Source organism: Chrysochloris asiatica, unplaced genomic scaffold (assembly GCF_000296735.1).
Source record: "Chrysochloris asiatica unplaced genomic scaffold, ChrAsi1.0 scaffold00058, whole genome shotgun sequence".
Classification (NCBI taxonomy): Eukaryota; Metazoa; Chordata; class Mammalia; order Afrosoricida; family Chrysochloridae; genus Chrysochloris; species Chrysochloris asiatica.
The window spans coordinates 10,070,959-10,080,352 of NW_006408576.1; the positions used below are offsets into that span (position 1 = coordinate 10,070,959).

The 9,394-nt window shown below is 37.4% G+C and overlaps 1 pseudogene; it reads right to left on the reverse strand.

Annotated features, from left to right (window-relative positions):
• LOC102814591 overlaps positions 1 to 8,958 on the reverse strand; it is a 17,537-nt pseudogene extending 8,579 nt beyond the window's left edge.
• Between the last annotated feature and the right edge of the window lie 436 nt (positions 8,959 to 9,394).

Genomic DNA, 9,394 nt, shown 5'->3' on the forward strand with positions numbered 1-9,394 from the left:
CTGTCTTTTTTGTATATATTTCGTCTCTCTCTTTCTCTATCCCTTTCACCGCCAGATCTCCCTTCTTCGTGACACCCACACTTCCTTGTTGAGGCTGGACCCCGAAATAGGACCTTGACAGCTACCAAGTCAGTTCCTACTCATAGTGACCCTGAATAGGGTTTCTGAGGGTGCAAGTGTTTCCCAGAGCAGAAACCCTCATTTTTCTCTCCGTAATGACTGGTAGATTTGGGCTGTTGACCTTGCAGCCATACCCTGTAATGCCCACAAAACGTTTTTGCCTTGCTGGGTCTGAGTAAGAGAAGGTGGGATCTGGTACTGATAGGATACCATGATTCAGCTGCAGATGTTAGTGGAGTTCATTTTAATTGGAAAAACTTGAAATTCTAGCATGGGTTTAAAATGAACCGTCTCAGAAGTAGGAGAGGGGAAATCTCACTACTATCAAAGAAAAAGAGCCAGGAGTGGAATGTGTCCTTTGAACCCTGATATACCTGTGCACTGAACCTCCTAGACTCAAAGACAGAAACTGACATGGAGGAGTAGCCAAGGAGCAGCAGCAGAACCAAGAAACAGAGCATGAGAAAAAGTAGTGGGCTTTCCCGCCCACAGACCCAGTAAAGCTGAATGATTTTGGACAGAAAACTTGTTTGTAGAGTAGGATGCCTCCAGGCATTTAAGTGGGGGAGCTGTATTTGTTGACCCATGCAGCTAGAGCTGAGTACGTCCATGCTGAGGCTTATGGTGAGTGGGTGTCCTATGGGCATTTATCAGTAGCAGACTTTTAACAGCTGTGTCCTGAGCATTTCTGACCCCAAATTGTAACCTGTAAGTGTGCGGCCTGGCCTTTGCAACAAATGATCAAACCCAACTGAATAGATGGGAGGGATGCTTGGTGCCTCATATTTTTGCATAAACCATCCTTCACTTATCCTGATTTGTAATAATCATACAGTGTACAGCTCCAGTCTGTGTATATAGTCATCTCAGGGAACAGTTGATGAATTTAATTAACTATGGAGTCCCGGTGTGGTGGTGTGGGCTAATGTGCTGAATTGCAAGGTAGTGTGAACTGCAAGATCAGCAGTTCAAGCTTACCAGACGCTCCTCAAAAACACTGTATGGGGTTGATATAAGTCGGAACCAAATCGAGAGCACTTAACAACAACAGTGGTGCATTCTGGATTTATCTTACTTTAAAATCTGTATATTAGAATGATTACTTTATGATGTGCTAATAAAAAAAGACAAAGGCGTGAATCCCCTACTCCCAGCTATAAAAATTACATACTCAGAAAAAATTTTGAGATATAGAAAAGCACCCAAAAGGAGAAAACAAAGACAAAAACTCTAAGCCATTTCTTTGTGATATTTCTTCATCATCAATTTGTACTTCTCTGCTTACATAGTTGTTATCACACAACTTTAAAAAATTGCATGAACTGCACTTAACCATAAATACAATCTATGCATCTTCTCTACATCTATTTGTTGTGCCATCGAGTCAATTCTGACTAATAGGGACCCTGTTCTAGAGTTTTCTGAGATTGGCATGTGCGTTTGAACTTCCAACCTTGAGGAGCATAGTCCAGAGTTTATCCTACAGCACCACACCTGGAGTCAGCATCTGTAAACTATAAATATTATTTAAATTTGTTGCATATTATTCTACTAAGAAGAAACAACAAAATACAGTTATTTATTCCCTTGCAATTGGCTTCATAAACTATTTTTGATATTTTATTTACAAAAAGGCAAAATGCATGTAAATATTTTTGTCTACATTTTCATTTCTTCTTTTGGATAATCAGTTTAAGTACAGTTATAAAGTTAGGTAGGAAGAATGACTTATTTTAAGATTTATGTGTTATATTCTTTCAATATACTTATTCAGTCTATGTGTTGAGGAAATGATTTGAGAAGCTGGATTATATGAAGAAAAATGTGACATCAAGTTTGGAGGAAAACTCATTGTTGTTGTCTGTTAAGTGTTATTGAGTCGGTTCCAACCCATAGGGATCCTGTCTAGAGTTTCTGAGGACCAACTGGTAGGGTGGAAACACTGACTTGTGATTCAAACTGATTTTGCAGTCCAGAGCATTAACCCACAGCTCCACACCAGAAATCTAAAGACTTGTTAACAACCTGCAATATGTAGACAATACAACCTTGTTTGCTGAAAATGAAGAGAACTTAAAATACTTACCGTTGAAGACCACAGCTTTTGTCTCTCATACTTCTGACATATTACCAGAACATATGACCAGACTTTGTCTCACATACTTCTGACATATTATCAGGAGGGATCATTCCCTGGAGAAGGACATCACACTTGGTAAAGTGGTTGTTGTTGTGTTGTGAAGTGCCGTCGAGTCAATTCTGACCCATAGCGACCCTGTATAGGGTTTTTAAGGAGCAGCTGGTGAGCTTGAACTGCCAACCTTGCAGTTGAAACAGCTTTGCAGTCTGGCGCATTAACCCACAGCACCACACCAGGACTCCTTGGTAAAGTGGAGGGTCACCAAAAAAGAGGGAGGCCTGCCAATAAGATGGATTGATTCAGTGGCAGCAGCAGTGAGCTCTAGCATAGAGAGATTGTTAGGATGGCGCAGAACTGCTTCAATGGCACCTAACAGCAACACAATTTAAAAATGATAATATTTTAGAAGATACAAATGCAAATAGCTATATTGCTGTTGCTGTTAAGTGCTGTGAGTCAGTTCTGACCGCCAGTGACCCTGCATAGGGTTTTCGAGAAGCAGCTGGTAGGTTTGAACCGTTGACTTTGTGGTCCAAACTGACCTTGCAGTCCAGCACATTATCCTGCAGCAGCACTACACCATGATCCAAATATATTATGACTGCCACTTTTGTTTTACAAGAAACTGAGTTGTTCTATCTGGAGTTATATGAGTAAGAGTATTAATAGAGTAATTAGTTAAATTAAGAAAATTAATTTTGAAAATACTTACAAAAGTAACTAATGTATTTAGTATTTTTTATAAATAGGTAGTCATGACCCAAAGAACTTTGTGTCTACAGAAAATATTCTTTTTTGTATCTGCACTGTTTTCTGGGACATGACTTGCATGGGGAGAGTGCAGGCTTCACTGAGATATATTCAGCAATGCAGAGATCAGATCAGAGCTGAGTGGGGATTTGTTAATGGCTTTTATTATTAAGGCCATGATCCATCATAAAAAAGCATAATTGGTTTAGGTGAGCTGCTGTTTTTCTAGTAGTTGTTGAGAGGCATCTATTTTATTTTCTCTACATTAGCTAAATGTAGTTGTATCAGACCTGAATCTGAATCACCACTAACTAGATGTCCCAAGGCAAACTTGGTTGACTTATAATCAATAAGGAATAAGGAATAAAAGCTATGGAAGTCATAAAAGGCCAGATTTCTATAAATTATGTCAGAAAAAGTCATAATATGTGTTAGTTCAATTTTGGATAATGCGCAGCAAAAGCTTGGTCTGACTAGCCAGACATGATTTAATCCTTGCTTGATTTATATGGCTAATAGTGAATTTGCTGTCATAAGATAATTTATGGGAAGTTTTAAGAATCTTTTTTATTGGATACAACACATAAACATAGAAAAGTAGATAGAAACTCTAAAGAAACAACTATTTCAATCTTTAAATGTTTTTTTAAGGGGTTAAAAAGAGGTTTACTTTTAAGTTATGAGATAAATGCCCTATCTAGATGCTTTGCATGTAATAATATATTTTTTAAATTGCATTATGTCTTTTTTTTTTTTATCATCATTAATTTTCAAAGTGAGGGGCACCACTTGCAAGAATAAAATAATCTGGAAACACTCTTCCACTGCTGCAAAATGTATTGAGATGAAATGTTAAAAGTTTCAGATACTTTTTTTTTTACAAAGATATACCAGATCTTCAGTTTTACTCAAGAATATGCTACATACAGCAGAAAGAACTCTTTTTTTTTTCTTTCTTTTTTTGCCATTAATTGTCTTATTTCAATGCTATAAGCTAGTTATTATGTTTCTCTGCTGTTGCAAAACGTTAAGGTCATTTTGAAGTTTTGCCAAAATAAAGATTATTACCAACAGAGTAGTAGTAAAACAGAGTAGGTAAGTCTTGGTGTTGCCAAAATTCCTAAGATGTTAGCTGCTCAGATAATGCTGTTTTTCTATATATACAGGCTAACTATGATTTAAGAAATAGTCTTACATAGCCTGTTGAACTGGCAAAATAGCTATCATTTAAATAGTTCCCCTCTCATATACGTATGCAGAGAATGCTGCTTTTCTAAAGCTCTTAGAATATGAAAAAATCTGGAGAGATGTTTCACTTGGTTCTTCTAAGAAACTGTTGTCAGAATTGTATTGGATGTGCAAAAAAAACCACAACACAAAAAAAAACTCAAAAAGAGTTATGTCTATGAAGGATAAAGGGGAGGAGGGGAGAAGGAATAGAGTAAAGACTTCATATTATAATAGAAATCTGACCCTTGGGCAAGGAGAAGGTAAAGGAAAGATGGGTAGGAAGAGCCTCAAACTCTCTTGCTGCTCTGAGGATATCTTAACCAACCCAGGAGGAATTCCAGTACAAACATTAACTATTAATATTCCCATTTTGGGCAGAAATTGATAGGCTCATATACCCTTTATCACTTAGGGTTTGGCTGGAAGTTTCTTAGAAAGAGCATAGCCTCAATTCAAACACTATGATTGATCTGGTAGATGCTGCAGCTGGAGGTTTTCAGTTGTCTTTACTTCTTGCAGCTAATGGATAAATATTTTTTGATGAAAGATTTCATAGGGTGTCTCCATGACTACCACAAGTATCTGAGGTTAATAATCTTATAATATCAAAACCTTAACTGGACTGAAAATCATGATTTGCCTGATTTTTAAATTAATTGAAATTAAATTAAATCCAGTGCAGTGATTATACTGAACATATTTCTGAAATACCATACCAGAATAATCTGAATATATATATTGTTGTTGTGAAGTGCTGTCTAGTCAGTTTCGACCTATAGCAACCCTGTATAGGGTTTTCGAGGAGCAGCTGGAGAGCTTGAACCATCAATCTTGCAGTTCAAATGGCTTTGCAGTCTGACGCATTAACCCACAGCACCACACCAAGATTCCAGATATATATATATAGCTAGCTCTGCTAGTGTAGTGATTACAAATTGGGCTGCTAATCTCAAGGTCAACAGTTCAAAAAAAATAACAACAAACTACCAGCAGTTCCATGGGAGAAAGATGTGGTTTTCTGCTTCCATAAAGATTTATAGCCCCAGAAACCCTATACGGGGTTGCTATGAGTCAGAACTGACTCCCTTGCACATCACTACCACAATATAAATATATATAAACACACACATGAGGTTGTCAAAACTTCTCTACACTCTGGCTATAGAATTTATTTTAATCAACTTTTAGAAAAGACAAATATATAACTTTTCACCATAATCTCCTTGATTTTTCAATACACTTTGCCCATCTGTCATCAAGCTTTCTTATTCTCTTATTAAAAGTGTTTTAGTCTGAGCTGTGCACCACAAATGCACCACTGTCTTCACTTCTTCATCAGAGGTGAATCTTCAATCTCCAAGGGCTGTTTTCAGGGGACCAAACAGGTGAAAATCTGATGGAGCAAAATCAGAATGATGGGGAAAATGCTTTAATACCTCCAAACAAAGTTTTTGCAAATTGTCAGCAGTGTGAGTAGAGGTATGTGAACATTGATTGTCATGCAAAATCACAATGCCTTTGGAGACCAGTCCTTTGTGTTTAATCTGAAGTTTAGGCTTCAGCTCATCCGTGAGCATCTCACTGTAATGAGCACTGTTGATTGTTGAACTTTTCCCTTACAGTGTTCCAATACTGGCCCTTGAAAATCCCAGAAAATTGCAAGTATGAATTTTCCAGCTGATGGTTGACTTTTGAACTTGTTTGTGGTCAGTGATTGAGGATGTTCCCATTCCATACTCTGCCGTTTATGCTCAGGTGTATAGTGATGAATTCATGTCACATTACCAGTAATGATTTTTTTAAAAGAAACATTTTCCTTCCTTTGAGAATCTGTCCATACTTTATTTGCATATGTTCAAACACTTCTGTTTATGCTCTTCTGTGAGTTGTTTCCATACCCATCTTGAACAAACTTTACAAAACCCAGGTCTGCCATGGATTATTTCATAGGCAGAGCCATGGCTGATTTGCAAATTATTTGCCACATAATCCAGTGTCACTCATCTATTCGACGGAATCACTTCATATGCATGCTCAGTGTTGTTATCAGCTCTGGACTCGGGCTGGCGTTCTAATGTAACTGAAGTGTGAACAGAACATTTCAAAAGTCAGCTCCAGAAGACAAAGTCAAATATTACAATGAAACGTGCGAAGAACTGAAGTCAGAAAACCAAACGGGAAGAACATGCTTAGCATTTGTTAAGCTGAGGGAACAGAAGGAAAAATTCAAGCCTCAACTTACATTATTGAGGAGTCAAGCTGGATTCAGAAGAGGCCATGGAATGATGGATATCATTGCTGATGTCCAGTGGATTTAGCTGACAGCAGAGAATACCAGAAAGATGTTTACTTGTGCTTTATTGACTATGCAAAGGCTTTTTATTGTGTGGATCATGACAAGCTATGGACAATGTTGCAAAGCATGAGTATTCTTGAACACTTAATTGTGCTCATGAGGAATCTGTACATGGACCAAGATGTAGGTGTTTGAACAGAATGTGGGAACACTAAATGCTTTAAAATTAAGAAAGGTGTGTGACAGGGTTGTATTCTTTCACCATACTTATTCAACATCTATGCTGACCTAATAATCCGAGAAGCTGGGCTATAGGAAGAAAAGTGTGGTATCTGGATTGGAGGAAGACTCAGGGATATTCAGATGATACAACCTTGCTCGCTGAAAGTGAAGAGGACTTAAAATATTTACTGATGAAAATAGAAGACCACAGTCTTCAGTATGGATTGCAGCTCAATGAAGAGAAAAACAAAAATCCTCACCACTGGACCAATAAACAACATTCTTATCAATGGAAAAAAGATTGAAGTTTTCTACGACTTTATGCTTCATGGATCAACTATCAACACTCATGGAAGCAGCAGTCAAGAAATCAGATGAAGTATTGCATTAGGCAAATCTGCTGCATAAAACCTTTTTAAAGTGTCGTAGAGCAAAAATGTCAGCTTGAGGACTAAGGTGTGCCTGACCCAAGCCATGGTATTTTCAATGACCTCATATGCATGTGAAAGCTGGACAATGAATAAGGAAGATCCTAGAAGAATTAATGCATTTGAGTTATGGTGTTGGAGGAGAATATTGAATGTGCCATGCACTGCCAAAAGAACAAACAGATCAATGTTGGAAAAAACGCAGCTAGAATTCTCCTTGAAGGCCAGGATGGCCAAACTTCGTGCCTCATACTTTGGACATATTGTCAGGATGGACCAGTCACTGGAGAAGGATATCATGTTTGGTAAGGTGGAGGGTCAGAGATAAAGAAGAAGACCCCCAGTGAGATGGATAGGCAAAGTGGCAGTATCAATGGGCTCAAGCATGGAAACAATTGTGAAGTTGGCTCAGGACCGGGCAGTGTTTTCTTCTGTTGTGCGTAAGGTTGTTATGAGTTGGTACTGAATTGATGACACCTAACAACAACAAAAACAACAACAACATATAGGGTTTCTGAGACTGAATTTCTAAGGACACAGATAAACTCATGTTTCCTGCAGAGCCACCAGAGTTCCCATCAATATTGCCGTAGAAATATTTCTTCACCATAAAAACAGAAATTTGTTCTGTTGCAGCTGTTGAATACAATTTACAGTTTTTCCCATCAGCTGGGTTGATGATGTCTCGTCAGAGACACCATCATCAGCTTCTCCTCACGAATCTGCGATCAGACTCCTGGAACCCCTCCTTCAATCTTCTAAGTATTAATAGTTCAAATGTTTTTCCTCCAGTCCCATGGATGGTAGCTACTTCCTGCTGTTGCTACTGCTTAGTTTCCTTCATGTCTTTTTCAGTTACTTACTTAAAGATTCTACATAAATATATTTTTAGAGTATTTTCTTAATAACTCTGTCTTTTAAAGTACCATACCAATTAGTATGGTTTCTGTTTCCTGATTAGAATCTGAGTAATACAGTGCTTTATAAATAGGAACTAATTAAATTCTACCACTAGCCATCATATGCTCACAGAAGATAAGTCATTTGCTCAGTGTGAATGTGACCTAGATCCAAACCTGTCTGAAAGTCTGGAAGTAATGTGTTCTATGGTGGGTTATTATCTGATAGAGAGCTCTAGGGATTTGTGAATTTCCTTGGGCACTTTTATCTTGTTTCTCTTTCAGGATTTTCTGGAATCAAAGGTAAATCTATCATTCTACCATGCACTTTACTATTTGCTTGGCTTCATATATCTTTCTGAAATCTGTCATTTACAATTTCTTGCTGCTAGCATAAAAGATGCAGAAAAATATGACTGTTTTGCCTTGCATACAGTATTTTTTCAGAAATGCTAATCTCTTGACCTCTTCATAACATTTACTTTCTTTATCTCCCTAATTTTTTTTTTTCCCCCCCAAGGATAGGAGTCTGTTTCATTTCAAACTATTAAAAGTCTTAAACTTGAAAAGAGGTCTTCTTTTATGGTTGTGTCCTTTATTGCATCAAGTACATCTACTCCAATAAGACTGTTATTTTTGTTAGGGATCATCAGGTTAACTCATCACTACCCTATGTACAGCAAATGGAAACTGCCTGGTCCTGCAACATCCTTACAATGGTTGCCATGTTTGAGTCACTGTGTCAATCCATCTCATCAGCATTCTTTCTCTTTGTTGCTGACCCTCTACCTTACTAACCATAAACTCCTTTTCTAGAGACTGGTCCCTCCTGATATTATGTTCAACATATGGTAAGACAAAAAGATTCGCCATCCTTACTTTTAAAGAGAATTTTGGCTGTACTCTTCCAAAATAGATTTGTTTGTTTTTCTGGTAGTCTGTGGTATATTAAAAATTCTTTCTCAGCACCATCATTCAAAGAGATCAATTCTTCTTTGGTCTTATTTATTCACTGTCCATTTTTTGCATGCAGATGAAATGATAGCAAATGTTATGGTTTAGGACAGATACACCATAGTCCTCAAAGTGACATCTTCATTTTTTAACACATTGAAAAGATTTTTGCAGTAGATTTGCCCAATGTAATACATTGTCAAATTTTTGACTCCTGCCTCTATTGTGTTGATTATGGATCCAAGTAAAATTATAATCAACTTCAGGCTTTTCTCCATTTATCATGATGTTTCTTTGACTCTAGTAGTGAACATTTTTGTTTTCCTTTTGTTGAGGTGTAATCCACACTGTAGTC